Raw genomic sequence first — 9271 nt, forward strand, 5'->3', positions numbered from 1 at the left:
GCTCAACAAAACATAACGCTGAGACAAGCACTAAATGTTCACTGGACAACAAGTAGCGAGGAAATATACGGAGAAACGGGACCTGAAAAAGTATTAGACATTATGGACCATAGGGCAGTAAAGCTATTCGAGGAGTTGGTAACGCACCCCAACGAAGAATTGAAGGAACACATAAGATACACTAAGGAAGACTACAAGAAACACAAGAGGCCCAGAAGACAATTGGATAGGTAAAGTAGGTTAAGTAAGGTCAGTAGAAGTAGCAGATTAGGTTAGTATAATAATAATAAAAAAAACCAAAAAAAAATTCCAATCCACAATCCTAGGTTTTCAGAGTCAACCTACAAGAGGACACACCCCGACACGGTAACTCTGCATTTCATAAGCAAATGTAGAGTTATATATCGGGGACAGCTATAGAGAAGGCGAAGGACCACTCGTAATAGATCCTTTCCTACCGGTAGGAGGTAGGAAGAGGTTTACCCGAGGCAGCGAAACACACACACATGAAGACGTCCAGACCAAGAAGCCAAGAGTGTATAGCCAACAGGCTGATCTCTTAACAAAAAGATAAGACATCCCAGAATCTCCCATAGACCTCAGGGGAGAAGAGGGGGTCTACGCGCGAAACTGCGACGCGAAAGTGGATGAGGACCTGTCGAAATGACAGGGGGTGGTGGAATGTTCTTCTTCGCACCCACTCGTGGATTTATCCGGGGGTGGATGCCTAGAGGGACGGGCTCGTCTCAAGGGAAATTGTGTGTGTGTGTGTTAGGTCAGTAGTATCCCTGTGTATCTCGAGGTGTAAACATCGATTTAAACAGTGCGTATAACATAGTGAGTTCGAAGTGACAAAGTGATTATAAAACCAGATAAAAATTCAGAAGTGCGGAAACATCAAACTCGCGACGAATGGGGTCCTAAGACCCCACGGAAAAACGGGAGAGACATGAAAGTGCGTACATCCGTGTACTCAAATAAATTTGGTGAAATACGGAAAGTGAGTGTGAAGGGGAAAACCCTAAAAACAATTGAAAACCCGAAAGTGAGCGAAATGAACGGCAGCAAGAAGTAACAACTACTCCAGTAGCACCATGGAAGAAGATCAATAAACCCCAACATCCCTACAAAAAACAAGTTTGGTGTTCTCAATAACGAGAATTTAGACAAATATAAGAAAGCTCAAGCAGCGCGCCTATATGACGCGAAAAAACCCTGCCACCCCTGGTTTTACTAGGCACGATACCTAAATATGATGAGATCGTGAAAGAAATCACCCATATTATAGGATCCAGAGATTTTCGCCTGATCATCAACAGGAATAGACGTGAAACGGAAATTCACTTAAAAAACAAGGATCATTATGATCAAGTAAAGAGTGAACTGAAGCAGTCACAAAGTGAGTTTTTCACATACACTGATAGGGAGGAAATCTTGAAAAAATTAGTAATGAAGGCAGCACCGGGCCTAAGTCTGGAGGCAATTAGAGAAGAAATGTTGAGTGAATATCACATCAACGTAGAAAGAATAATTGCCATGAAGTCAAGAAAACAAAATGTTGAAAGCCACAGTTACCTCCTCCACTTCAAAAAAGAAGTGAATTTGAAAGAACTTGAAAGAATATATATATATATATATATATATATATATATATATATATATATATGTTACCGGCAATGTGTATAATCCGGTATTGTATATGTTACGTCCCAAGCCCGATCTTGTACGGAGTCGAGCTTCGTACAATGAATTTGTACGAAGTCCGATCTGTACAAGCCATTTTGTACGAAGCCGAGATTGGCGGACTTCGGACAGAGATGATTGTACGAAGTCGACTCTGTACAACGCTGGTTGTACGGAGTCGGAGCATCGATACTCACTCGGTAATGAGCGCGCCATTAAGATGTTAGTAAACACAAACGTAGTTATTGTGTTTGAAAGTATGTTCTCCGGCTAGTTGGCTACCATCTATTGTCGAGTGTAGATTGAAAACGGATTGAGATTGAAAATGAATTTGGACACGATGAAAAGAGTATTTGAGGAAAAGTTAGCTGTAATCACAGTAAAAGGCAATTCAAATGCTATTGAAAGTGAAAAAAAGTACAAGGAGTTACTTGAAGTGTGCTTAATGCTAAAAATAAAAAAGCAGAAATCGTCGTTGGAATACAGGCGTTTGCGAAAGTTTGATGTGTTGTCAATTGGTGATAGTTTGAAATTGATATTTCCGTTACGAAAGTCTTCAAATAGTGAAATCAAAATGTATGTTCACAATGAAGATCTTTTTGATTTACTACAAAAGGTGCACTGCGAAACTAGCCATGGAGGTTTGCACAAAATGTATAGCGTACTCAAAAATGCTTACGCTAATGTGACAAGAGACGTTGTACTTATTTATTTGAAATGTTGTGAAACCTGTATCAAGCGTCGAGTGCATCCTAAAAAGGGACTTGTTGTGAAACCTATCATCACAAAAGAAGAATATGGACGAGGACAAGTTGACCTTATCGATATGCAAACTTGCAAGGACGGTGAATTTAAATTCATACTAAATTATCAAGATCACTTGACAAAATTTGTTGTGCTGCGACCATTGAAATCAAAAACAGCCGTTGAAGTGGCTTACAATTTGATCGATATTTTCTGCCTATTGGACGCTCCACAAATCTTACAGTCGGATAATGGTCGTGAATTCATCAATAATATTATTGATGAATTAAAAGTTATGTGGCCGCATTTATTTGCAAATAGTTCACGGCAAACCTCGTCACTCTCAAAGCCAAGGAAGCGTTGAACGAGCCAACCGAGATGTTCAAGGTATCTTGCGGGCATGGATGATTGACAACCATTCTGCGAAGTGGAGTGAAGGTTTAAGATTTTGTCAATTGCAGCACAAGCTTGCACTCTGGAATCAAGCAATCACCATTCGAGGCACGGTTTGGACGTAAAGCAAAGATGGGACTGTCGAGCAGTAATTTTCCTAACGCTCTCCTGTCAAAATTGGATACTGAAGAAGCTTTATTCGAATTAGTGGACTGTATTCACGTTGAAAATCCATTGAAAGAAGCCACTGCTAATCCAAGGTATGTTCAGAAAAATTAAATTTCAATTACATGACGCCTGCAATTTTTTAATTCGCAAAATTATTTTTTTTTTCAGTGAACCTGAAGAGTCTTCTAGTATAGATAGCCAGATTGAGTTGAGACAAATTGATGAGCGACAAGAATTGATTACTAAAAATCAGAGATTAGCAGTTGATGGTCTCGAATGGCAAGCCAAGCGTATGCGACTAGAAAGTGATGCTAAATTTTTACCTTTGAGTCAAGGTACAAACGTCACGATTCCAGTTCCTGAAGTTGATCGAAGTAAAGGAGATCTTCGAAATGTCATTGGTAAGCGGTTGATTACATTTTCCACGCAAAATCAATTTTAAATTCTAATAATCTATATTTTACAGGAGGGATTATGGATGTTACCGATGACAATTTCTACAGAATTGGCACGAAGAGTGGGGTTATTTCTCGGTTGAACAGTCGCAATCAAATTATGCCGTCCGATACTTCTTTTATAAACATTGACGATGTGCCTCAATTGGACGTTGCTTTGCGAACAGTTAATAATGAAACATCTCTTCTAGGTGGCCAAGGTTTTGTCAAGTGTAGTTGCACGACTAAATGCACAACCAAACGCTGTGCTTGTAAAAAAAAGGTCTTTTATGTAATTCAAAGTGCCATAATTCTCTAAGCTATGCTAACAAATAGAGTTTTGTTATTTAATTAGTATAATATTGATGGACTGCTTTAATGTAACTAGTTTTTTTCACTTACGACCGCACATTTTATATACAGAAAAGATGTTGGTTATCATCATTCATTATTTTATATGTAATTCATAAATATAACGTTTATCTTGCTTTTAACCGGCATATATGCCAGTGATGATCGGATTATATTTTGAATTCAGTTTAAATTCGTGAATGAATCAGCAGTAAGCTGTTGATCATTTATTTTCTTGTATAAAATATGTACTATAACTGCGAATAGCTAATTGTGCTCACAAAATGCAATAAAACTTGGAGTTAAATTATAATGTATACCAAATACAATGCTTATAAGATGTGATTTGTTGTATATGCGTGTACTACTTCGGAATAACGCGCCCATTACCGAGTGAGTATCGATGCTCCGACTCCGTACAACCAGCGTTGTACAGAGTCGACTTCGTACAATCATCTCTGTCCGAAGTCCGCCAATCTCGGCTTCGTACAAAATGGCTTGTACAGATCGGACTTCGTACAAATTCATTGTACGAAGCTCGACTCCGTACAAAATCGGGCTTGGGACGTAACATATACAATACCTAGGCAATGTATAGAATACCTAAAACGGGCAGGTAAAGTATGAAATAGAATTTATATAATATATATATATATATATATATATATATATATATATATATATATATATATATATATATATATATATATATATATATATATATATATATATATATATATATATATATATATATATATATATATATATATATATATATATATATATATATATATATATATATATATATATATATATATAATATATAATGGGTATTCTATACAATGCCAAACTTGCAGCAGGTAATGTAATACTCGAACGCAATTGTGGTTATTACAAACAAATAAGTACGGTAAGCTCCATAGAACCCTGACACCCTTCCTAGAGGCGCCATTTCAAGCATTAATGGAAGTGAATCGTTTTAGCATGACCGTTCACTCGCGAGTGTACGCCGCACGCGGGTATCCTTTGCAAATAAAATTAAATCCTTTGACAAGAGACGGCACGGCGCCAAGGCGGCGCGATCAAAGTAAGTTCGTTTAGATAATGTCGGTACACCCGAACGCAATTGTGTTTAATAAAACAAAATACGAATAAAAATTATCGGGACACACAAGCTAGGTGCAAAGATAATTTTAATCAAAAATATGCGAAAGTAGGTAAATTCAAAGTAAAATTACACCACAATTCTTCATCACTCGAGCTGTCAGAGTTACTACCACCCGTATTTTTAATAAGAGAACCATTATCACGCTCTGAATCCAAAACAAAATATTTAGGTTATTTTAGTTTATTTTCTTCTGTTATTGCGTGAACTACGTATACTTATGTTCCACATAAATGTGGAATTACCTTTTTTATTAATACTTTCTTTTAGTTTGACTTACGGCTGGAGCGTCTGTAGGTTGCTACGGAGGTAAGTACATAGGTGTAATTTATCCAGAATCTTATCAAATGTCGGATTTTTTGAGGATAAATTCAATTCGTAGTACAACAGTTCACAAACACAATCTTTCACTACGGAGGCGCTTCGATATAAAACTGTCAATTTCACTTTCGGGTGTACGCCGCACGCGGTAGCCTTTGTAAATAAAATTAAATCCTTTGACAAGAGGCGGCGCGGGCGCGGCGGGCGGGTGGCCGGTCAGGTCAAAGGAGCCGCCGCTTGAGAAAAAGGATACCGCGGGCGGCCGGTCAGGTCAAAGGAGCCGCCGCCGCCGCTTGAGAAAAAGGATACCGCAAGCGGGCGGCCTTTCAGGTCAAAGGAGCCGCCGCCGCCGCTTGAGAAAAAGGATACCGCGACACTATTTAAGCAAACAGCCGCATTTCTCCATTTCATTTCGCGACGTGCGATGATACTGTTAACACGTGTATTGAGCTATTTGCGTCACAGTTATTATTTTTGCTAATTTTCGTCAGGTAGGAAAGTAATTTAATTTATTAAAAAATGGCGGCCGAACAACGAATAGCTGAGATGAAAGAAAGATTTTATTCACAATTACAAATAAAAAGAGAAGCAGCAAATACAAAAAATCGCACGTTTATTGAAAAAAATCGTTATGAACAATTGATAGAAGAAACAAAAAATGCAAAAACGGCTGAAAAAAAGGCTTCTCGGGATTACTGGTTATTGAATGATGTTATGATGTTATAACTGTTGGTCAGAAAGATAAGTTGATTTTTCCTGTGGATGCTACTACAAATAATATTATATATTACGTTGCTGATACTGAATTATTTCAAATACTTCACGACGCACATCAAAGTATCGGCCATGGAGGACGAGACAGAATGCTGAAGGAGCTTTCTTCAAGATATAAGAATATAACTCGCCACGATGTTGAACTATTTTTGCAACTTTGCGAACCCTGCCAGCAAAAACAAAAAGGAATAAAAAAAGGGATTGTCGTGAAGTCCATACTTTCAACAGAATTTAATTCTCGCTGTCAAGTAGATTTGATAGACTATCAATCTCATCCAGACCGGGATTATAAATTCAAAATGGTCTATCAGGATCATCTCACAAAGTTTGTCATATTAAGAGGAAGGAAGAAACGCGCTGAGGAAGTAGCGTACAATTTACTGGATATTTTTCGCAAACCGAGTGGTCAGTAATCTTAAAATATACTGGCCGAACTTAAAAATTGTACATGGCAAGCCTAGACATTCCCAAAGTCAAGGGAATGTCGAACGAGCTAACCAGGACATTGAAAACATGCTTACAACTTGGATGCAAGATAACGATAGCGAACGTTGGAGTGATGGTCTGCGATTTGTACAACTCATGAAGAATAGGGCGTTTCACTCAGGAATCAAAAGAACACCTTATGAAGCTCTTTTTGGGTCGAAAATAAAAGTTGCTTGTCCTTTATGCGCAAAAAACGCCTTTTCGAAAGAAAACCGCATCAGAGCCAAAGAGAATTTGATAGTACAAGCTCAGAAAATGCTTAAAACCAGAAGTCGATAGAGGTCGTGGTGATGCTCGCAATATACTGGCTGTAGTATTACACAAAACTGATGACGATCTATATCAACTAGGCACAAAGCAAGGCGTTGTCAAGACATTGTATTCAAGACAACAGTTCACTGTTTGCCATCAGAAATTACTGCAAGAAGAAGACGTCCCCAATCTGGAAACGACACTCCGTACAGTTGCGACTTTTCAATCTACGGGGACAGGACAGGGCTTTGTGAAATGTAGCTGCAAAAAAAACTGTGACTCTAAAAAGTGTTCCTGTGTCAAAAGTAAGGCTTTGTGCTCTTCAAAGTGCCATAATAGTTTGTCGTGTAAGAATAAATAAAACCTACTTTTACTTAAAATTGTGAATGCCTATTAGACCTACTTTTTGTTATAAAGAGAATTGTTTTGTTTGTGAAGTTCAATTACAAAATTACTTATATTATGTTAAAAGATACTTGTTATGTTACAAACAAGAAGAATTTTAAGTTTCCTGTTATTTTTTTGTGATTTTAAAGTTGATAATAAAGTTTATTTCAAGTAAATACAACAAATGTTTTATTTGTCCGCTATTTGATAAGTAAGTCTTAAGATTTATTTATTTTACACATTACCGGTGAACCAGCAGGTATTCTATACAATCCCTAGGAATTGTATACAATACCAAGGTAAAGTATGAAATGGACAATGATATTCATGATATTTCATACATTGCCTGGACGCCCCAGGGATTGTATACATTACCTAGGGATTGTATACAATACCTGAATTATACACATTGCCGGTAACATATATATATATATATATATATATATATATATATATATATATATATATATATATATATATATATATATATATATATATATAGGGTAAGTCCGGGACAGATAGCCCAACGTGTAAGATGACCCATTTCAATATTTCCGCAAATTTTAACTTTACGTTTAGCGTTATTTTAGCCACCTTCTAATATTCATGTCGTGCATACCGTGCTCCATTTTTGAATAAATTTAGTGAGTTTTTGGGTAAGTTATTACAAAAATTTTATTTTGCATGCCTTAAAAATAATTAAGGTCCGTTTTAAGAATAATTGTTAACTCCAACATAGTTTTTTTCGGACTTATTTATGGCAAATCTTAAGTTTGGGATTGTTTGAGGTTATGTTAAGATGACGAAAGTTTCTTTATATCCTAGTACATGCGAGATATAAAGTGGGCCATCACTCCCATGCATTTGGGACAGATGGCCCAATGGACATTCGGGTTAGTTGGCTCACGGGCCATCTATCCCGAAGTGTGTAGGTACTTATTACAGTGCTTATAATTTATTGCAGATTTTAGAATCATGCCAACAAAATATATTAGAAAAGGGACAGTGCAAAGGGGAAAATGGACTGAAGCCGACCTACTCCGGGCTGCAGAAGCAGTTAAAAACGGTGTGATGGGCTTGAGAGAAGCATGCCGCACTTTCAACAACATTCCTCCTCCAACACTTAGAAGGCGACTTAAAAATAATGACTTTATCAAAAGAACTCTTGGACCGCCTTGTATCCTTGGCATCCAGAATGAATTAAAAATTAGGTTTCATATACAAAAGCTACAAAAACACGGATTTGCGCCAACTCGTGAAAATGTCAGAGCAATGGCGTTTCACCTGGCAGATCAGCTTAAAATTAAACACCCTTTTAATAGAGACAGTAAACTTGCTGGTTATGACTGGTTACATATGTTTTTACAACGACATCCAGACTTGAGTGTTAGAAAAGCTGAGGGTGTATCACTAGCTCGATGCAACGGTATGAATAAAGAAAAGGTCTCGGCGTACTTTAATCTGTTAGAAACAACATTAATGGAGGCCGGTTTAGTAAACAAGCCTGGTCATATATTTAATATGGATGAGACGGGTCTCCAACTTAATAATAAGCCAGGTTATGTTATTGCTCAGAAAGGCTCAAAAAACGTTGCCGCAATAACATCATTAGAAAAGGGAGAAACAATTACAGTAATCTCATGTTGTAATGCAGAAGGTTTTTACATACCACCAGCTTGCATTTTTAAGGGCAAAAATAAAAAAACCGAGTTTGAGGATGGTATGCCTCCGGGTTCTGTGGTTTACATGAACGAAAAATCCGCTTATATTAATACGGATTTGATGTTTACCTGGTTAAAAGAACATTTTGTTCCACGTAAACCAGACGGAAAAATTCTACTTTTACTGGATGGTCATGCCAGTCATTGTAATTCGGTAGAAATGCTGGAATATGCCGATGAACATAATGTTATTCTGTTTTGTCTACCTGGTCATACTACTCAGTTCCTTCAACCCTTGGACAGGTGTTTCTTTAAAAGCCTGAAAGCCTTTTGGAATAAAGCTTGCAATACATTTGTAAAAGCAAATCCTGGTAGGAAAATTTCTCGTATGCAATTTGGTCAATTGTTGTCGGAGGCGTGGTCAAAAGCAGCAACTGTTGATAACGCTGTGT

The sequence above is a fragment of the Diorhabda carinulata genome, chromosome Y (assembly GCF_026250575.1).
Source record: "Diorhabda carinulata isolate Delta chromosome Y, icDioCari1.1, whole genome shotgun sequence".
In the NCBI taxonomy this organism is placed as follows: Eukaryota; Metazoa; Arthropoda; class Insecta; order Coleoptera; family Chrysomelidae; genus Diorhabda; species Diorhabda carinulata.